Here is a 22,929-nt window from a genome sequence, read left to right as displayed (position 1 = left end):
GAAGAGGGCCACCAAAAAGTTGATGAAAAGAGAAAAAATAGAATGAGAGTAAACTAGCCAGGAATATAAAAACAGATTGTAAGAGCTTTTATAAGAATTTAAAGAAGAGAGTAGCTAAAGTAAATATTGCCTCCTTAGAAGCAAAGAGAGGGAAAGAGGAAATAGCAGACATCAAACAAATATTTTGTGTCTGTTTTCACAGCAGAAGACAAAAGTTTCGTACCAGAAATAGACAGTAACCTAGAGGCTAAAATGACTGATAAAATTATGAAAATTAATATCAGCAGAAAAAAACATATTGGCGAAATGTGAGGGACTAAAATCCAACACATCCACAGGACCTGATGGTCTACATCCTAAGTTTCTAAAAGAGAGAGCTGCAGGGATAGTGGATGTGCTAGTTATGATTTTTGAAAATTCTTTAGATTTGGAAATGGTCAAATCAGATTGGAAGTTGGCAAATGTTACACCACTTTTCAAGAAAGAAGGGAGAGAGAGGGAATTCCCCGAGTGCATTTTGCTCGCAAACCATTTCTCGGCCTAGGAAAATGGTGAGAGTGATGATTCCAAGGCCATGGCAATGTGGGTGGTCCAGCTGCTCAGGGGAGGAGGAAGACATGTGGAAGGGCAATAGTAGTAGGGGATTCATTAGTGAGGGGAGTGGACAGGCACTTCTGTGGCTGTAGACGTGACTCCAGGATGGTATGATGCCTCTCCGGTCCCAGGATCAAAGATGTCACAGAACGGCTTCAGGGCATTCTGAAGGGGGAGGGTGAACAGCTAGAGGTCGTGGTCCATGTTGCAAGCAGAATTTAGGGAGTTAGGTAGGAAATTGAGAAGCAGGACTTCAAAGGTATTAATCTCTGGATTACTCTTGGTGCCACACAGTAGTGAGTATAGGAACAGAAGGATAGAACAGATGAATGCGTGGCTGCAGAGATGGTGCAGGATGGAGGGCATTAGACTCCTGGGGTATTGGACTGTTTCTGGGGGAGGTGGGACCTGTACAAGTTGGACAGATTACACCTGAACAGGAACTGGACCAACATCCTCGTGGGGAAGTTTGCTAATACTGTTCAGGCAGATTTTAACTAAATTGGCAGGGGGATGGGATCCTGAAAAGCAGTTCAGAGAGGAGAGAAGCTGAGATGGAATTAGAAATTAAAAGTCTAGTAAGCGAGTTTGGAAGGCAGAGGGAATATAGGCTAGATAAGAAAGAAGTGAGTTTAGCAAGGCTAAATGGAATATGTTTTCATGCAAGGAGCTTGAGGAATAAGACAAATGAGCTGAGGGCACAGATGGGCCAACAGGAGTATGATATCATGTCTATAACCAAGACGGCCAAAAGGACAGGATTGGCAGCTCAATATCCTGGTTATAGGGTATTCAGACAAGATAGAGAGGGGGGGTAGAAGAGGAGGGAGGGTCGCAATGTTGATCAAGGAATCAATTATAGCAGTGAGGAGGGATGATACCCTGGAAGGATCATCAAATGAGGCTATATGGGTAGAAGTAAAAAACACAAAAGGGGCAAGCACGCTGTTGGGTGTGTACCTTACGCCCCCAGTCAGGGACAGATAGAGGATCAAATATGTAATCAAATTTCAGAGAAGTGTAAGAATAATAAGGCAGTATTTTAAATACCCAAATATTACCTGGAATAGTATTAGTGTGCAAGGTAGGCAGGGAGCACAATTCTTAAGTTACATGCAGGAGAACATTTTAGCCAGTACGTAGAAAGCCCAAAAAGGGAAGGGGCAGTTCTGGACCTAATATTCGGAAATAAGCCCAAGCAGGTGGGAGGCGTATCAATAGGGGGGCGTTTTGGAGATAGTGAACATAACTCATTTAGATTTAGGATAGTTATGGAAAAGGATAAGGTTGGGCCAGGAATAAAAGTTCTAAACTGGGGAAAGGCTAATTTTAGAAAGATGAGGTATGATTTTGTCCAAATGGACTTGCAGATAAAACTGTGTCAGAACAGTGGGAGCCATTCAAAGAGGAAATAGCGAGAGTACAGGGCAAATATGTTCCAATAAAGACAAAGAGAGATACCTAGTCTGGAGAGCCCTGGATGTTAAGGGACATAAAAGTTGGAACAAGAAAAAAAGAGAGGCTTGAGGCAGATACCGAGGGCTCAATATGGCAGAGTTCCTAGAGGAGTATAAAAAGTGCAGGGGGGAACTTAAAAAGGAAATTAGGAAAGCTAAGAGAGTGCATGCAAAACCATTGCTGTATAGAATAAAGAAAAACCCAAAGGGGTTTTTAAATATATAAACTGCAAGAAAATAACTAGAGACAGAGTAGGGCCAATTAGGGAACATAGAGGTAATCTGTATGTGGGCCCGGAAGACATAGGTACAGTCCTGAAAGAATACTTTGCGTCGGTCTTCACAATGGAAAAGGACGACACAGGTTTAGATATCAGGATGGAGAACTGTGAAATATTAGAGGGAATTAACATCGAGAGAGAGGAGGTACTAATGGGTTTAGTGGCCTTAAAAGTGGATAAATCCGCAGGCCCAGATGAGATGTATCCCAGACGGTTGAGGAAGGCAAGAGACGAGATATCAGTGACCCTGGCAGTAATTTTCTAATCCTCTCTGGCCACAGATGAGGTGCCAGAGGACTGGAGGGCTGCTAACGTTGTCCTATTATTAAAAAAAGGAGGAAGGGATAGACCATTAAGTTACAAGCCAGTCAGTCTAACCTTGGTGTTGGGGAAGTTACTAGAAAGAATTATGAGGGACGGAATATCTCGACACTTGGAGAGACACAGAATAATCAGGGATAGTCAATTTGGATTTGCTAAGCGAAGGTCATGTTTGACAAATTTGATCAAATTTTTTGAGGACGTAACCAGGAGTGTTGATGAGGGTAATGCATTTGATGTGGTCTACATGGACTTTAGCAAGGCTTTTGATAAAGTCCCTCATGGTAGACTGGTCAAGAAAGTAAGAGCCCATGGGATCCAAGGCAAAATGGGTCCAAAATTGGCTGAGAGGCGGGAAGCAGAGAGTGATGGTAGAGGGATGTTTCTGTGACTGGAAGTCTGCTTCCAGTGGGGTTCCACAGGGCTCAGTGCTGGGGCCCTTGCTGTTTTTGGTATACATAAATGATTTGATTTAAATATAGGGGGTATGATTAAGAAGTTCGCGGATGACATGAAAATTGGTAGGGTGGTAAATTGTGATAGCCATAAACTGCAAGAGAATATCAATGGACTGGTCAGGTGGGCAGAGCAGTGGCAAATGGAATTCAACACAGACAAGTGTGAGGTAATGCACTTGGGGAGGGCTAACAAGGCAAAGGGTTACACTGTGAATGGTAGGACCCTGGAAAGCACTGAAGATCAGAGGGAACTTGGTGTGCATATCCACAGATCCCTGAAGGTAGCAAGGCAGGTAGATAAGGTGATTAAAGAAGGCATATGGGATACTTCCCTCTATTAGCCGAGGCATAATACAAGAGCAGGAAGGTTATGCTGGAACTGTATAAAATGTTGGTTAGCCCACAACTGGAGTAGTGCATGCAGTTCTGGTCACCATATTATAGGAAGGATGTGATTGCACTGGAGGGGGTGCAGAAGAGATTTACCAGGATGCTGCTTGGGCTGGAGGGTCTGAGCTATGAGGAAAGTTGGATAAGCTGGGGTTGTTATCTTTGGAGCAGTGAAAGTTGAGAGGGGACCTGATAGATGTGTATAAGATTATAAGGGACATAGATAGGGTGGATAGAAAGGCACTTGTTCCATTAGTAGAGGGGTCAATAACCATAGGACATAGATTTAAGGTAAGAGGTAGAAAGCTAAGAGGGGAGTTAAGGAGAAATATTTTCACCCAGAGAGTGATGGCAGTCTGGAACTCACTGCCTGAAAGGGTGGCTAAGTCAGAAACCTTCATAACATTTAAGAAGTATTTAGATATTCACTTGTTTTGCCATAGCCTCCAGGGCTACGGGCCACGTGCTGGAAAATGGGATTAGTGTAGTCAGATCTTTGTTGACTGGCGCAGATATTATGGGCTAAATGGCCTCCTTCTGTGCTGTAAACATCTATGAGTCTATGAAAGATAACAGTGAACTGTAAACTTGTTTGCCTAACATTAATTGTTGGGAAAATGATGGAATTTATTATTAAGGAATTCTTAACAATGCACATAGAAATGCATAGTACGATTAAAACAACTCAGCATGGATTTAGTAAGGGGAAATCCTGTTTAACAAATTTATTAGAGGTTTTTGAGGATGTAACTGGCAGGGTAGATAAAGGGGAACCAGTAGATGTAGTACACCTGGATTTCCAAAAGCCATTTAATAACGTGCCACACAAAAGGTTAATAGGCAAGATGGGGGAGTTGGGGGTTGCATTTTAACATGGGTAGAGGATTGCTTAATGGATAGAAAGTCAGGAGTTGGTGATTTTTCAAGTTGGCTGGCAGTGTATTGTGGAGTGCTGCAAGAATCCGTGTTGTAGCCTCAGCTATATACAATATATATCAATGACTTAGATGAAGATTCAGAGAATAATATATTACATTTTGGTGATGATACCATGCTAGGTGTGAATGTAAGCTGTGGAGAGGACACAGAGAGGCTACAAAGAGATATAGGCCTGAATTTGATGGTGAAGGCTCGATCCCCACCATCCGAAGAGTCCGGCTGCCACACAGCCACTTTACACTCAAATGAACATTGATTGGCAGTTGGCGGGACTTCTGTCCCTCATTTGGAAGGAAGTGCCACCTGGAACTGCATGGAACTACCTGAGGCTAAGTCCAGGGAACCGGAGACCCAGATAAGTGTCAGGGATCCCAGGGTGGGGAAGGTTTTGAAGGCCTGAGGGTGGGCAGGAACCTGGACAGGATCCTGTCCCTGCAATTTCATGCTCCCACCCGCCCCGCCAATCTAGAAACCTGCCGGAGGGTGAGCTTAAAATTCTGGCCATAGTTAAGTGAATGGTCAACACGATGGCAGATGAAGTATACTGTAGGGAAGTGTGAAGTTATTTCTTTTGGTCATAAGATTAGAAAAGCAGAATATTTTTAAAAAGGTGTGAAACTGGTAAGTGCTGATGTTCAAAGGCACTTGGGTATGCTTGTACAAGGAAAGTAGAAAGTTAGCATTCAGGTGCAGCAAGCAATTCAGAAGGCAAATGGTATGTTGGCCTTTATTGCAAAGGGATTGGATACAAGAATAAAGAAGTCTTGGTACAGTTGTACAGGGTTCTTGTGAGACCATATCTGGAACACTGGGTACAGTTTTGGTCTCCACATTTATGAAAGGATATATTTGCATTGGAGGGGGTACAGGAAAAGTTCACTAGATTGGTCCCTGGGCTGAGAGGCGTGGTCCTACGACAAAAGGCTGAGTAAATTGGCCTTATATTCTATGGAGTTTAGAAGAATGACAGGAGATCTCATTGGAAACTACAAAATTCTGAGAGGGTTAGATAGGGTAAAAGTTGATAGATATTTTCTGCTGCTTGGTGAATGTGGGGGAGCAGGGGGCACAGCCTCAGGATGAGGGGCTGTTCATTTAGGACGGAGGTGAAGAGAAATTAGTTTACTCAAAAGGTTTGTGAAGGTTTGGAATTCTCTACACCAGAGGGCTGCTGATGTTCCATTGTTGAATACATTTAAGGTTGGGGTAGATGGGTTTTCAGTCTCAGGGCATTAAGGGATATGGGGAGCGGGCAGGATAGAGGAGTTGGAGCCCAAGATCAGCCATGATTTTATTGAATGGCAGAGCAGGTTCAACTGACCACATGGCCTACTACTGCTCCTATTTCCTATGTTCTTTTGAATATGACTTTACAGAGTGAACACCTGGGAGTTTGATGAGTTAGGGAATTCAGTGTCGAGGGCAAGGAGGTGTTTTTTTTCCCAACACTTTTCAACCTCCGGTATTTGGTTCTTACTTTGGTAAAGAGGAAGAAATTGATTGGAGAGTAACTGATAAGTTATTCTACTCATAATAAATAATTTGTAATAGCTTGTAAAAGTTGAGGCATGGCAGGGCAGCTCAGCTGAGTGGAATGTGCATCCTGTGGAATATGGGAAGTCATGAATGCACTATATGTCCTAGACAAACACATCTGCAGGAAGTGTCACTGGCTGCAGAAGCTTGAGCTCTGGGTTTCAGAACATGCGCGGCAGCTGGAGTCACTGTGGTGCTTCCGTGAGGCAGAGAACAATGTGAATATCATGTTTAGGGAACAGGTCACGCTGCAAGGTAAGAGCATGCAGCCAGAGAAGGAATGGGTGGCTAACAGACAGTCTAAGAGAACCAGGCAGGTAGTGTAGCTGTCCCATGAGTAGATCTCACTCACTGGTTGGTTTTCCATTTTGGATTCGGGTGAGGTCGATGATTCCTCAAGGGAATGCAGCAACAGCCACGTCCATGGAACCATGGATAACTCAGCTGCACAAGAGGGGAGAACAAAGAGTGTAAAGGCAATACTGATAGGGGATTTGTTAGTTAGGGGGACAGACAAGTGTTTCTGCAACTGTAGATGTGACTCTAGTGTGGTAAGTTGCCTTTCTGGTGCTAAGGTCAAGAATGCAAAAGAGCAGCTGCAGGGCATTCTTCTGGGGCAGGTGAACAGCTAGCGGCCATGGTTCCCATAGGTACCAATGACAAAGGTTGGAAGAGGGATGTGTTCCTGCAAGCAGGTCTTAGGGAGTTAGGAAAGAAATTTTTAAAAAGCAGGACCTCAAAAGCAGTAATCTCAGGATTAATCCCAATGCCATGTGGTAGTGATCATAGGAATAGGAAGATTGAGTGATTGAACATGTGACTGGAGAATCGGTATGGGAGGGAGGGCATTAGGTTTCTGCGGTATTGGGACTGGCTCTGGGGAAGGGGGTCCTGTATAAGATGAATGGGTTGCTCCTTAGCAGGACTGAGACTAACACCCCCACAGGAAGATAAAAGCAAAAAACTGTGGATGCTGGAAATCCAAAACAAAAACAGAAATAGAAATACCTGGAAAAACTCAGCAGGTCTGGCAGCATTGGCGGAGAAGAGCACAGTTGACGTTTTGAGTCCTCATGACCCTTCAACAGAACTAAGTAAAAATAGGAAAGGGGTGAAATATAAGCTGGTTTAAGGGGGGCGTGGTGGTTGTTAGGACAAGCAGTCAGTAATAGGTGGAGATAACCAAACGATGTCACAGACAAAAGGAGAAAGAGGTGTTGAAAGTGGTGATATTATCTAAAGGAATGTGCTAATTAAGAGAAGAGAGCAGGACAGACAAGGAACAGTGGGGGTGGGGTGAAATAATACTAAAAGGGCATAAAAGGTAGAGATAAACAATGGGTGGAAATACATTTAAAAATAATGGAAATAGGTGGGAAAATAAAAATCTATATAAATTATTGGAAAAAACAAAAAGGAGGGGGAAGAAACGGAAAGGGGGTGGGAATGGAGGCGAAAGTTCAAGATCTGAAATCGTTGAACTCAATATTCAGTCCGGAAGGCTGTAAAGTGCCTAGTTGGAAGATGAGGTACTGTTCCTCCAATTTGCGTTGAGCTTCACTGGAACAATGCATCAAGCCAAGGACAGACATGCTGGTGGGATGATAAGTAAGAACAAGGGGGACACTATCATGTTTCTGGGAGGGAGGAGAAGGTTTGAGGGTGGATGCGCGGGAGATGGGCCGGACACAGTTGAGGGCCCTGTCAACTACCGTGGGTGGAAAACATCGGTTAAGGAAGAAGGAGGACATGTCAGAGGAACTGTTTTTGAAAGTGGCATCATCAGAACAGATGCAACTGAGGCGAAGGAACTGAGAGAATGGAATGGAGTCCTTACAGAAAGCGGGGTGTGAGGAGCTGTAGTCGAGGTAGCTGTGGGAGTCGGTAGGCTTGTAATGGATATTGGTGGACAGTCTATCACCAGAAATTGAGAGAGAGAGGTCAAGGTAGGGAAGGCAAGTGTCAAAGATGGACCATGTGAAAATGATGGAGGGGTGGAGTTTGGAAACAAAATTAATAAATTTTTCCAGGTCCCGACGAGAGCATGAAGCAGCACCGAAGTAATCATCGATGTACCGGAGAAAGAGTTATGGGAGGGGGCCGGAATAGGACTGGAACAACGAATGTTCCACATACCCCATAAAGAGACAGGAATAGCTGGGGCCCATGCGGGTACCCATAGCCACACCTTTTATTTGGAGGAAGTGAGAGGAGTTAAAGGAGAAATTGTTCAGTGTGAGAACAAGTTCAGCCAGACGGAGGAGAGTAGTGGTGAATGGGGATTGTTCGGGCCTCTGAACGAGGAAGAAGTTCGAGGAAGATTTTTGTATCTCTCTTTTGCCTTGTTCACCTTCATTGCTTTCCAATTCTATCCTGGTGTTTGACAAGGTGTTTACTAAAACTTGCTTTCACAGCCATATTTCCTTTCTCAGTGACTGTCTCCGTCTCCAGCTTACCCCATGTGGATTTCAACTGAAATTCCATCCCTCATGTTTCAAACTCACCCAGGATTACAGGTATCTCCGGAACATAAAACGTTTCTCGGACTGCTGTTCCCATCGCATTCTAAGATCCACACTCAGTGCCATGCGCTGCCATATGAACACCCTTGACCTCTCCTTCCAGCAGCACCGCCACACCTTTTTTCAAAGCTGCGTGTGCCCCCAGTTTCATTTTATTCTTCGTCTCATCCGATGCCTCAACAAGAAACTTTTTTTCTTTCTCTCAAGTGCTAAGGAACGCAAGCTCCAATAACTCATTGATACCAACATCCATCCAGGACCATCCACCCCTGCCTGTCCCTCTGTCCCCATCCCGTCTTCCAATTCCAGACCCAGCCGTGTATTCATTATACCCCCTGACCTTCCCCTCTCTGACACTGAATGTTCAGTGCTCAGCAAAGGACTTAGTTTCATACCCTTACACCCTCATCTCCATAAATTTCGGGCTCGGCATGATGCTAAACTCTTCTTCTGCCACCTTCGTCTCCGTGCTCACTTCTTTGGGCAGGAGTCCTCTCCCCATTCAATGGATCCTTTTACCCATCTCCAATATTCTCCCTCCACCTGGACCCCTCCCTCTGGATTCTTACCTTCTCTTCATCTTTTCATTGAGAACTGTCGGCGTGACATTAGTCGTCTCAATTTCTCTGTTCCTCTCACCCATTCTCTCTGAACTTACTGCACACCGTTCTCTCAGGTCCAACCCTAACATTGTCATCAAACCCAGTGACAAGGGTGGTGCTGTTGTTGTCTGGTGCACTGACCTCTACCTCACGGAAGCTGAGCGTCAACTCACAGACACTTCCTCTTACCTCTCCCTGGACCATGACCCCACCACTGAACATCAAGCCATTGTTTCCAGGATTGTCACTGACCTCATCTCCTCTGGAGATCTTCCTTCCTCAGCTTCCAACCTGATAGTCGCCCAACCTCGGATGGCCCGCTTCTACCTCCTACCCAAAATCCACAAACAGGACTGTCCCAGCAGACCGATCATGTCAGCCTGTTCCTGCCCCACGGAACTCATTTCTCATTATCTTGACTCCCTTCTCTCTCCCCTCGTCCAGTCCCTTTCCATCTATATCCGTGTTTCCTCTGACACCTGACGTCACATCAACAATTTCCAGTTCCCTGGCCCCAACTGCCTCCTCTTCACCATAGACGTCCAATCCCTCTACACCTCCATCCCCCACCGGGATGGCCTGAGGACTCTCCACTTCTTCCTCGAACAGAGGCCTGAACAATCCCCATCCACTGCTACTCTCCTCCGTCTGGCTGAACTTGTTCTCACATTGAACAATTTCTCCTTTAACTTCTCTCACTTCCTCCAAATAAAAGGTGTGGCTATTGGGTACCCACATGGGCCCCAGCTATGACTGTCTCTTTATGGGGTATGTGGAACATTCCTTGTTCCAGTCCTACTCCGGCCCCCTCCCACAACTCTTTCTCTGGTACTTCGATGATTACTTCAGTGCTGCTTCATGCTCTTGTCGGGACCTGGAAAAATTTATTAATTTTGCTTCCAATCTCCAGCCCTCCATCATTTTCACATGGTCCATCTCTGACACTTCCCTTCCCTTCCTTGACCTCTCTCTCAATTTCTGGTGATAGACTGTCCACCAATATCCATTACAAGCCTACCGACTCCCACAGCTACCTCGACTACAGCTCCTCACACCCCGGTTCCTGTAAGGACTCCATCCCATTCTCTCAGTTCCTTTGCCTCAGTTGCATCTGTTCTGATGATGCCACTTTCAAAAACAGTTCCTCTGACATGTCCTCCTACTTCCTTAACTGATGTTTTCCACCCACGGTGGTTGACAGGGCCCTCAACTGTGTCCGGCCCATCTCCCGCGCATCCACTCTCACACCTTCTCCTCCCTCCCAGAAACATGATAGGCTCCCCCTTGTCCTCACTTATCACCCCACCAGTCTTCGCATTCAAAGGATCATCCTCCGCCATTTCCGCCAACTCCAGCATGATGCCACCACCAAACACATCTTCCCTTCACCGCCCCCTCACGCCCCCGACGGCATTCCATAGGGATTGTTCCCTCTGTGACACCCTGGTCCACTCCTCCATCACCCCCTACTCCTCAACCCCCTCCCACGGCACCTTCCCATGCAAACGCAGAAGATGCAACACCTGCCCCTTCACTTTCTCTCTCCTCACCGTCCAAGGGCCCAAACACCCCTTTCAAGTGAAGCAGCATTTCACTTGCACTTCCCTCAACTTAGTCTACTGCATTTGTTGCTCCCCATGCGGTTTCCTCTAAATTGGAGAGACCAAATACAGACTGCGTGACTGCTTTGCAGAAGACCTTCGGTCTGTCCGCAAGCATTAGCCAGACCTCCCTGTCGCTTGCCACTTCAATACTCCACCCTGCTCTCATGCCCACATGTCCATCCTTGGCTTGCTGCATTGTTCCAGTGAAGCTCAACGCAAACATGAGGAACAGCACCTCATCTTCCGACTAGGCACTTTACAGCCTTCCGGACTGAATATTGAGTTCAACGATTTCAGATCTTGAACACACTCCTCCATCCCCACCCCCTTTCCGTTTCTTCCCCCTCCTTTTTGTTTTCTCCAATAATTTATATAGATTTTTATTTTCCCACCTATTTCCATTATTTTTAAATGTATTTCCCCCCATTGTTTATCTCTATCTTTTATGCCCTTTTAGTATTATTTCACCCCACCACCGCTAGAGCAATCTGTACCCTGTCTGTCCTGTTCTCTACTCTTAATTAGCACATTCCTTTAGATAATATCACCACCTTCAACACCTCTTTGTCCTTTTGTCTGTGACATTGTTTGGTTATCTCCACCTATTACTGGCTGCTTGTCCTAACAACCACCGCCCCCCCCCCCCCCACCCCTTAAATCAGCTTATATTTCACCCCTTTCCTATTTTTACTTAGTTCTGTTGAAGGGTCATGAGGACTCAAAATGTCAACTGTGCTCATCTCCGCCAATGCTGCCAGACCTGCTGAGTTTTTCCAGGTATTTCTGTTTCTGTTTTTGTTTTGGACCTCCACAGGATGATTTGCTAATGCTGTTGGAGGGCGTTTAAGCTAGATTGGCAGGGGGATGGGAACCTGAGAGGGAGCTCAGATTGATGCGAACCAAAGCTGGTAACAGGAAGTAGATAGGTAATAAGCAAAATTAGAAGACAGACGGAACAAAGGCAAATATAAAATAGGGTCAGAATTCAGAATAATGTCAAAAAGACAAAGCTAAGGGTACTCATTCTGAATGCATGCAGCACTCCCAACAAGGTATATGATTTGAAGGTGCTAATAGAGGTGAATGGGTATGATTTCATTGTCATTATGGAGATATGGTTACTGGGTGGCTGAGATTAGGAACTGAATATTCAAGGATATTCATCATTTAGAAAGGATAGGCAAGAAGAAAAAGTAGCTGGGGTAGCTCTGTTAATAAGGGATGAGGTCAGTATATTAGTGATAGAGGATCTGAGATCGAAGGATCAAAATGTACAATCAGTTTGGGTGGATCTAAGAAACAAGAAGGGGCAGCAAACATCGATGGGCGTTGTTTATAGGACACCAAACTGTAGGGGTAATGTTGGATACAGAATAAATCAGAAAATTAGAGCTGTATGTAACATGGAAACACAGTAATAATGGATGACTTCAATTTACATAGAGACTGAGTAAACCTAATTAGCATTAATATTATGGAGGATGAATTCCTGGAGTGTGTACAAGGTGGGTTTCTGGAGCAGTACATTGAAAAACCAACTACGGTTTGGGCTATTATAAATTTAGTATTATGTAATGAGAAAGGGCTAATTAATAACCTTTCCATAAAGGACCCTTTAGGAAATAGTGACTATAATACAATAGAGTTTTACATTAAGTTTGAAAGTGACATAATTCATTCTGAAACTAAGATCTAAAATCTGAATAAAGGAAATTATGACGGTATGCGGGGCCAGTTGGCTATGGTGGATTGGGAAAATACATGATAAAAAAATTGACAGTACACAGGCAGTGGCTAGTATTTAAAGAAGCATTACATGGTCGACAACAAATATACATTCCTCTAAGGCACAAAACCCAACAGGAAATGTTAATCAAACATGGCTAACAAAAGAAGTTAAAAAATTGCATGAGATCAAAGGAAGTAGCTCATAAGGTGGCCAGAAAAATTGGTAAGCCTGAGGATTTGGAGCAGTTCAGAATCCAGCATAGGGGACCAAGAAACTGATAAAGAATGCGAAAGGAGAATATGAATTCTAGCTAGTGAGAGATATAAAGGCTGGCTGTAAAAGCTTCTTGAGGTATGTGAAAAGGAAAAGATTAGCAAGGACAAATATGAGTCCATTACAGGTGCAGACAGTAGAATTTATAATGGAAAATAAAGAAGTAGTGGAGAAAATAAACAATTATTTTGTTTTTCTTCACAGAGGAAGATACCAAAACTCTCCCAGAAATACTAGGGAACCAGAGTGTGTGAGAATAAGGAACTGAATATAATTATATTAATAAAGGCATATCACTCTCAAAACTAATTGAACTGAAGGTTGATAAATCCCCTAGACCTGAAAGTTACATTCTAGAATGTTGAAGAAGGTGGCTATAGAGATAATAGATGCATTGGCGGTTACCTATCAATATTCTAGTCCTTTGCCAGTACAGAACTTGAGTATCACTGAAAAAAGACACATGTCGAAGCTTTTCATCTTGCACTCATTAGCACATTTGCAAGAATACCAAATGTAAAGGGAACAATGAGTTATACATCATGAGAAAAGAATGCTGACTGGCAGGAATGCAGAATCTGATTGGTAGAGGCTTTGCCACGAAAACATGCAGACAGAAAGAACATTTACACACATTGCGCCTGTTTCAACTGAACAAAATAGGTGACAGCCATTTTCTGGTGCATTCCCCAGGGCAATGCCTTGATCAATCAGAGTCAACCTGCCTAGTTCAAACTTAAACAAAGCTTGGCAGTTAACTGTCAGGCACCAGTTAACTGGTACATTCTCCATTGCAATGCCTGTACGAATTAGAGTCCACTTGCCAACAAATCAGCACTTTCTTCTCATGAAGTGTAAATTGTTGTTCACTTTACATTTGGCATTCTTACGAATGTCCTGGTGAATGCAAGATGAAAAGTTTTGACAAGTATCTTTTTTCAGCGATATTCTATAGATTCTGGAAAGATTCCTGCACCCTCAAAAGTAGCAAATGTACACCCACTATTTAAGAAGGGAGGGGGAAAGAAAATGGAGTACTACAGATCTGTTAGTTTGATATCAGTAGTAGGGAGAATGTTAGAATTTATCATAAAGGATGTGATAACTAGACACTTGAAAAATAATGATCTGACTGGACAGAGTCAACATGGGTCTATGAAAGGGAAATCATGTTTGATAAACCTGTTGGTGTTTTTTGAGGGCGCAATGTGTAGCATAGGTAAATGATAACTAGTGGAAGTGGCGTATTTGGATTTTCAGAAGGCTTTTGATAAGGGCCCACACAGGAGATTAGTAAACAAAATTAGAGCACATGGGATTGGGGGTAAGATGCTGGTATGGATCAAGAATTGGTTGACAGACAGGAAACAGAGAGTAGGAATAAACGCGCCATCTTCAGGATGGCAGGCTGTTACTAGTGGGGTCAGTGCTGAGGCCACAGCTCTTCACAATCTATGTAAATGATTTGGATGTGGGGACCAAATGTACGGCGGGATTTTCCACACCTGCCCACCGCTGCGATCTTCCGGTCCCGCCGCAAGTCAGTGGACTTCTGGCTGGGGTTCTGCCTCGTCCACAGAAAAAAAATAAACATTGAGACTAAAACAGACAATAAGAGCTTCTTTGAATGTACAAAAAGAAAGCAAGAGACCAAAGTGAACATAGGCCCCCTAGAGAATGAGGCTGGGGAAATAGTAATGGGGATCCAGGAAATGGCAGAGGAGTTGAATAAATGCTTTGTATCAGTCTTCAGGGTAGAAGGCACTAATAGCATTCCAAAAATATTGAATAATCAAGAGGCAAAGTGGGGGACAAAATAAATACAATAACTATCACTAGAGAAAAAAGTACTGGGGAAACAAATAGGGCCAAAGACCGAAAAGTTCCCTGGACCAGATGGGTTGCATCCTAGGATATTAAAGGAAGTAACTATAGAGATAGTGGATGCACTGGTAACAATATTTCAAGAACCCATAGATTCTGGAAAAGTCCCAGAGGACTGGAAAACTGCCAATGTTCAAAAAGGAAGGGAGACAAAAAACAGGTAACTATAGGCCAGTTAACTTAACATCTGTCATTGGGAAAATGTTACAGTCTATTATAAAGAATGCAATAGCAGAGCATTTAGAAATACATAATACAATCAAACAGAGTCAGCATGGCTTTGTGAAGGGGAAATCATGCCTGACAAATTTATTAGAATTCTTGTAGGAGGTAACAAGCAGGATAGATAAAGGGGAACCAGTAAATGCAATATATTTGGATTTCCAAAAGACGCTTGATAAGGTACTGCACATAAGGCTACTTAATAGGATAAGACCCCATGGTGTTGGAGGTAGTGTATTAGCATGGATAGAAAATTAGCTAATTAATAGAAGACAGAGAGTTGGGATAAGGGGGGTATTTTCAGGATGGCAATCTAGAACTAGCGGAGTGCCGCAGGGATCAGTGCTGGGGCCACAATTATTTACAATATGTAATAATTGCTTGGATGAGGGAAGTGAATGCACTATCGCCAAGCTTGCAGATGACACAAAAATAGGTGGGAAGGCAAGTGGTGAGGATGATACAAAGAGTCTACAGAGGGATATAGACAGGTTAAGTGAGTGGGCAAAATCTTGGCAGATGGAATATAATGTGAGGAAATGTGATGTTTTGCACTTTGGCAGAAAGAATATTATTTAAATGGAGAAAGACTGCAGAAAGCTTCATCACAGGGGGATTTTGGGGTCCTCATGCATGGATCACAAAAAGCTAGCATAAAAGTTCAGCAGGTAATAGGGAAGCCAAATGGAATGTTGGCCCTTGTTTCAAAAGTAATGGAGTACAAAATGAGGGAAGTCTTGCTAAAACTATACAAGACACCTAGACTAGACCTAGAATACTGTGAATAGTTTTGGTCCCCTTATCTAAGGAAAGATATACTAACATTGGAAGGCAGTCCAGAAAAGGTTCACTAGATTGTTCCCTTTTATGGAGGGATTTTCTTATGAGGAGAGGTTGAGTAGGTTGGGCCTGTACTCAGTGGAGTTTAGAAGAATGAGAGGCGACCTTATTGAAACATATAAGATCTAAGGGGGCTTGACTGGGTAGATGCTGAGAGGTTGTTTCACCTTGTGGGAGAGTCTAGGACCAGAGGGCATAATCTCAGAGTAAGGGGTTGCCCATTTAAGACAGAGATGAGGAGGAATTTCTTCTTTCAGAGGGTAATCAATCTGTGGAATTCTTTACCATAGAGGGCTGTAGAGGCTGGGCCATTAAGTATATTCAAGGCTGAGATAGACAGATTTTTAATCAGTAAAGGAATCACGGGTTATGGGAAAAGGGTAGAAAAGTGGAATTGAGGATTATCAGACCATCCATGATTTCATTGAATGGTGAAGCAGACTCAAGGGGCCGAATGGCCTACTTCTGCTCCTACCATCTTATGGTCTTATGGTCCAAAGGGACCTGGGTGTCCTTGTTCATGAGTCACTAAAAGCATGCAGGCACAACAAGCAATTAGGAAGGCAAATGGTATATTGGCTTTCATTGCAAGGTGATTTGAGTACAGGAGTAAAGATGTCTTGCTGAAGTTGTAAAGAGCCTTGGTGAGACCGCACCTGGAGTATTGTGTACAGTTTTAGTTTCCTTATCTAAGGAAGGATATACTTACCATAGAGGGAGTGCAGCAAATGTTCACCAGACTAATCCCTGGGATGGGGAGATTGTTTTATGAGGAGAGATTGAAGAAACGGGGCCTATATTTTCTCGAACTTCGAAGAGTGAGAGGTGATCTCATAGAAATATACACAATTCTTACAGGGCATGGCAAGGCAGATGTAGATAAGATGTTTCCCCTGGCTGATGAGTCTAGAATCAGAGCACACAGTCTCAGAATAAGGGCCAGGCCATTTAAGACTGAGATGAGGGGGAATTTCTTCACTCAGAGGGTGGTGAAGTTTAGGAATTTTCTACCCAGAGGCTTGTGGAAGTTCAATCATTGAGCATGTTCAAGACAGAAATTGATAGGTTTCTGAATACTAATAATGTCAAGGGATATGGGGATTGCGTGGGAAAGTGGCGTTGAGGTAGATGACCAGCCATGATCTATTTGAATGGCGGAGCAGGCTCGACAGGCCAAATGTCCTACTCTTGCTCTTATGTTCCTATCTACAAGACACCATAATTATGCATTATAAATGGATGGCTGACTTTGCATTCAGTATTTAAGAATACAATGTTAAATTGTAGGTTAATATTTTATTTGCATCAGTAGTATCAATAACTGACACAGCAACTATCAAGAAAGTAGCTGAACTATTGCTTAAAATTGCAATGAAAGGCTTAAGCCTTGATTGTTGAGATAGAAGCATACAACAATGTTCAGCCCATTGAGCTTAATTTTACTTGTCAGGCAGGAGTACGGCCATGTGATCTATAGACCTATGTGAGAGGCAGCAGACAGCCTCAGGCAATTTTAATTGCAGGACCTTATTAGCATGCCACTTGCTGGCTTCCTAATCAAAATGAGAGTGAAGATAACGTAATTATTGCCTGGTGACTGAAATTTGGGGTCAGGAGACTATCACTGAGAACACTGCAGTAGGGTACCCAGCGCTCGGTAAGAGCTTTGGGAAGGGAATCCTTGTCAGAGGAAGAGGGAAGAAGTCTGGGGCAGATTTGCCTCAGGGGTTCCTTATGGGGGCCGAGAAAGCATTCCTGCTGCTCTTGACCCAGAAGTAAACTAAAAACGTTTTAGTTTGTTGGCCCTCTGCTGGCCCTGGCAATGATTTCCAGCAGGTTTTGCCAGGTATGGAAGCCATCACTAGAGCCTTGTTCAGGTCCCAAGTTAAAGTGGCAGTTTGCATGGCACTCCAATGATATCATCAGAGCCTGGTCTGCATATATAAGAATAATGGTCTGAAATTTAAAACTGCAGTCAGCCAAATTGGAGTGGACAAGGTAATATAAGTCTCCCACTCCATTCTTACTACTTCCTTGACCCTGGTGGGTGTTAAGTTTGAGCCCATTGCATCGGTGCTGGTTATTTGACAAACAGATAGGAGTTCAAAGTACCTGTAATAAATGGTAAAACATTTGTCCATTTTCAACTAGTGATTGGGTCTTACTACCAGTCAAATCACAGAGGAACTTTGTTGTCAGAGCTGGATCCCAAGTCAGCTCATTTACTTTGTATAAAAAGTCATCACTGCAGCAAGTTTGGTGCTTAAGAGTCAATAAAGATTAAAAATTTGAAACAAAGCATTGCTACTCTACTCAAAATAAATGGAAATTTGCTGTGTTTATAAATCATTTAAAGTAATTTTCTATAAACAATAATGTAAGTCAAATCATATTTCTCCAGTTAAAATATCAGATTGGCTATACAATCTGTTTCAGGACACTTTCTCCTTAATTTCTAATAAAGATTATCCTTTCTAACATTTTTCTAAAGTGGCAATGGCAGGGGAAAGACAATGTGAAGTTTCTTTAAATAAAATCATTCATCTTGGAAAGCAATTACACTTTCCAGCTCAAGTCAATTTAAGATGAGAATCTAATGCTTAGAATTTCACTGCTGCGGTTTCAGAAGCATGATGAATTTTCACATAATCAGGAACTATGTAAGGCTGTAGAGTTATTTTTGGTTACACAAAAAGATCAACTGATATTATTTTCTTTTGGAGAAAGGAATCAATTGAATTCTATAGATATTCTTGATGATCCATGATATTTACCAGAGACATGTTTAAGAGTTCAATCCCAAAGTCATCTCTCCAAACTGGAACATGATCTATATTTTTGATGTCATTTTACATTCTCACACACATTACATGTATGTTCAGCCCAGAAATTAACCATCCTCACTGTGTAGCATTTCCTCCATTTGAAGTAGAGCATGTGCAAATTTTCATTGCCATCCAATTTGTACAGGTAATCTACAAGCTCTTTAGCTGACTGGAAATCATCTGCATGAATGAAAGAGTCAGCTGGTATGTAAGTTTCATAGTTGTTTCTAGATGGCCCCAAGACCACAGGCATGGTGCCTGCAAGCAATGCTTAGTAGAGATTTTCAATTATGTAATCTTTATGCATTAAATTCTCAAAGATAAGGTAGAACTAACAATCAGATATGGTAAGCATCAGTTTTTTTATCACTCAGCCATGGTCCAAAGGCTTTATCGTAAGTGTCGATATTAATGTATTTGTGGAATTCATTGTAGCACTTCAGTCTGGTATGATTTGTGCTCCAGTTGCTTTCAACTCAACACACTAGACTGCTTTTACAAGGAAATTCAAAAGCTAAAGGAACTTTGTTCATTGTCAGAGACCCACAAGGCACTTTGATATCTGAATCCCGCCATTGTGTCAAGGTCAGGATTAAGAATTAGTTAAGTCCACTAATTTTTGAAGGGAAGGTAGGTGACTTCATATTCATCCAAACCCATTTCAGAAAAGTTGGCTGAGGCTATGTGGGCAAATTTGACAAGTGTCCACTTATGCCTCGGTGACAGAAAAGGACAGCGTGGGATTTGTTATAGAGGTTATAGAGGTTCCTATCCGCAGTCAGGTGACAGTTACGGATGTTAAGCTCAAATTCAAAAGAATTCAGCTCAAATCTATGAGCCAAAGCCAAATGAGTACAATAGTTTCATTCTCTTCAGCACCTGTCACAAAGGGGTTTTTCACACCGAGTGCTGATGTGGCAGATTCCAATGGAGCATAATTCCAGATGTTAGATGGTTTGACATACTGCAACAAACCGGCTAAAAAACAGCCCAAAATGGTGAAGGAAATGAACAGGGTGCGGCAAATCCCTTTATTAGGTGCTGGTGTCATAATATCTCCTGTAAAGGAAAAGATGAAGACTATTAGGATCCTGGGAGCGTAGCTCCTCTGCCACCTAAACTGCATTAAGATCAGAACATTTGAACACAGCTTCCCTATTGGAATTAGGAATGTTTACATTGGAGATATAAGAGAGAAGGTAACGAAAGTGGAAGAGGAACAACCTTAAAATGAGAGTTAAATTGAGGAAAGAAGTGAAACAGAATGAAGAAAACAGACAGTGGAAAGCCATAATCAAATACAGATGACAAAGTACATTATAATATTGTTAAAATTAAAATATACTAAGGAATAGACATGCATTTGTATTGCACCTTTCATCGGGTCATAGGGCAGAACTTAATGTTGGTGCTTGTTGTCTCTCCCGCCAGCTGGACAGTAGCGGGCCTCACCCGGGATCAAGGATCCCTGGCACAGAAATCTCATCGCCCAGCCGCTGCCAGCCAATCAGAAGCCAATAGCTGCACTTACTTTGCATTGCCACCTGGGAGACAATGGCTGTTGCTGGCAATTAATCCAGCTGAGGCCCAGAATTGCCAAGGGATGCGCACCACGGTGAGTGATAATGGGATGGGGGTCACTCAGTGAGGACATGGGGGTGGGGTCAGCTGCAAGGGCAGGGGAGTGGCTCTCAGCTTGTTCCCCCACCCATGTTTTGATCCCCCGCATTAAGTGCCCCACCCTGGATGCTTGCAGGTTTATTTTTCTAGCTTCCCACAAGGCGAGTCTCCCACCTATCATAGGATGAATACCAACAGCAGTGGATGTGTCCCCTTAAGTGGATATTAATTTCCCATTTAAGGACCTCAATTGGCAGCATTCCTGCCCTGGACTTAATTTGGGCAGAGACAGGAAGGAAGCAGGGTCTCAACTGCCACCCTTCTGCCAAAATTAAATGTTGCCCACCAAACATGCCTTCTGGAGGGCATTGAATTCCACCCATGGGCCTGTCACGGCTATATTAGCGAATGTAATGTCTCACTGGCTAATGGTAGCTTACATCCTGATAAACAGACTAGTGAGCAGTAATAACGTTAGTATAGTGCAGATCATCTAACTAATGCAGAATATTTTTGAACTCCAAATGTTGAGATTTTCCCCCAGCCACCCCAGTGCTTATCTTACATCAGGTTATATTTGATGCGGTCTAGAATGGTAAATTTTATTACTTTGAGGCACTTAATTTGAGGAAAATATTTTTGGGGTTAAATGGACATTTAACTGGAACATTTATTTGAAGATCCCATTTAAAATCCTTAGCCATTCTAAACTCCATTGACTTTGGCAGGACTGTAAAATCCCGCTGGCGTAAAATTCTACTCATGGAGTCAGATGGAGACCATTTGGCCCACCAAGCCCATTTAGACTCCTTGTAGTGGAATCCTGTCCATCCCCTTCCCAGGCTTGATCCCCATGGTCCTCTAAGTTTCTTTTCCTCAATTGTCCACCTGATTTTCTTCTGGATTCATTCATTGTCTCTGCTTTCAGCTCCCTAGTAGGCAGTGATTTCTAGGTCATTATCATTCGCTGTATTAAAAAAGTTCTTCCTTACATTCCCCCTGCAGCTCTTGCCCAAAGCCTTAAACCTGTGTCCCATAGTCTTTGTACCATCACTTAATGGGAACAACATTCCTTTGACTATCATGCCTGATTTTCAGAAGAACATCAGGATGCAATAATCTAGCTGCAGCCTTTTCATGACTTTAAGATATGTCAAAATGTTTTACGTACAATTATTCACTCTTGAAATGTAGGAAATGCAATATTTGCAGACAGAAAGGTCCCATGAACAGCAATATGATGATGACTAGACAATCTGTTTTGATGATACTTAAAGGAAAAATATTGGCCAGGGCACTGAGAGATCTCACCTGCTCTTCTTCAAACGGTGCCTTAGAGTCTTTTCCCTCCACCAAGCAGGCAGGTGTGGCCTGGGTTTACAGTCCCTTCTGAATGAAGGCATCCATGACAGTACAGTACCCCCTCAGTCCTGCACTGGAGTTCAGCCCTGATTGTTCCATTTTCTCAATACAATCTTCCAAACGTGGAATAGGATATAAATTCGCTCTTGTCACTGTGTTTAATCATTGATAATCTACACATAGTCATTGCGATCCATCCGGCTTTGGCACCATCAGAATAGGTGAACTTCAGTTACGGCAACTAGACTCTATGGGCAGAATCATCCAAGATTTTCACTAAACGCAGTAGCAGGCAGGTAAAACAACGTTTTACCCACCGGCCGCAATGGCAGCTTTTCGCGTCGTATTGTCTGAAACCCGTGGTATTAATTATGCATTCCCAGGAAACATGCTATTTCCATGGCAGGCAGGCTCTCATTCGCTTGCCATACTATCACCTCACCACTTCATCTCACCGGGCACCATATTTAAATTGTAGCAGTGAGGAGGGATGATATGTTAGAAGGATTGTCAAATGAGGCCAAATGGATAGAAGTAAAAAATACAAACAGGGCAAACATGCTATTGGGTATGTGCTATAGGCCCCCAAACTGTCAAGGAGAGAAAGAGAATCAAAGATGTAATCAAATTTCAGAGAAGTGTAAGAATAATAAGTTAGTAATAGGGATTCTAACTACCCAAATATTAACCGGGATAGTTTTAGTGTGCAAGGTAGAAGGGAGCAAAATTCTTAAGTTGCATCTGGGAGAAATTATTTAGCCAGTATGTAGAAGGCCAGACAAGGGAAGGGGAAGTTCTGGACCTAATATTCGGAAATGAGCCCGGGTAGGTAGAAGGGGTATCAGTAGGGGACCATTTTGGAGATAGTGACCATAACTTAGTTAGTTTTAGGATGGCTATGGGAATGGATAAGGTTGGGCTGGGAATAAAAGTGCTAAACTGGGTAAAGGCTAATTTTACTCTGATAAGATACAATTTGGCCCAAGTGGACTGGGAGCAGCTTTTGCAGATAAAACTGTGTCAGAGCAGTGGGAGGCATTGAGGGAGGAAATAGTAAGAGTACAGGGAAAACGTGTTCCCGTAAAGACAAAGAAGGGGACCAAGTCCAGAGAGCCCTGGATGTCAACGGACATGAAGATTAGGATTAAGAAGAAAAAGAGAAGTTTATGGGAGATACCGAAGGCTCAATACAGCAGAATCCCAGAGGAGTATAAAAAGTGCAGGGGGGAACTTAAAAAGGAAATTAGGAAAGCTAAGAGTGTGCATGAGAAAGCGTTGGTGGGTAGAATAAGAAAAACCCAAATTTTTTAAATATACAAAGAGCAAAAGAATAATTAGGGAAAGAGTTGGGCCAATTAGGGACCATAGAAGTAATCTGTGTGTGGACCCAAAAGTGTGCGGGTACAGTCTTCAATGAATACTTAGCATTGGACTTCACAACAGAAAAGGATGATGCAGTTATAGTGCGGA

At 43.0% G+C, this 22,929-nt stretch overlaps 1 pseudogene; it reads right to left on the bottom strand.

Annotated features, from left to right (window-relative positions):
* Nucleotides 1–18,457: 18,457 nt before the first annotated feature.
* Nucleotides 18,458–19,528, bottom strand: LOC121278182 (annotated as a pseudogene).
* Between the last annotated feature and the right edge of the window lie 3,401 nt (nt 19,529–22,929).

The sequence above is a fragment of the Carcharodon carcharias genome, chromosome 5 (genome assembly GCF_017639515.1).
Source record: "Carcharodon carcharias isolate sCarCar2 chromosome 5, sCarCar2.pri, whole genome shotgun sequence".
NCBI lineage: Eukaryota > Metazoa > Chordata > Chondrichthyes > Lamniformes > Lamnidae > Carcharodon > Carcharodon carcharias.
Note: the sequence above shows the minus strand (reverse complement) of the source record. Positions and strands in the feature narration are given on the sequence as shown.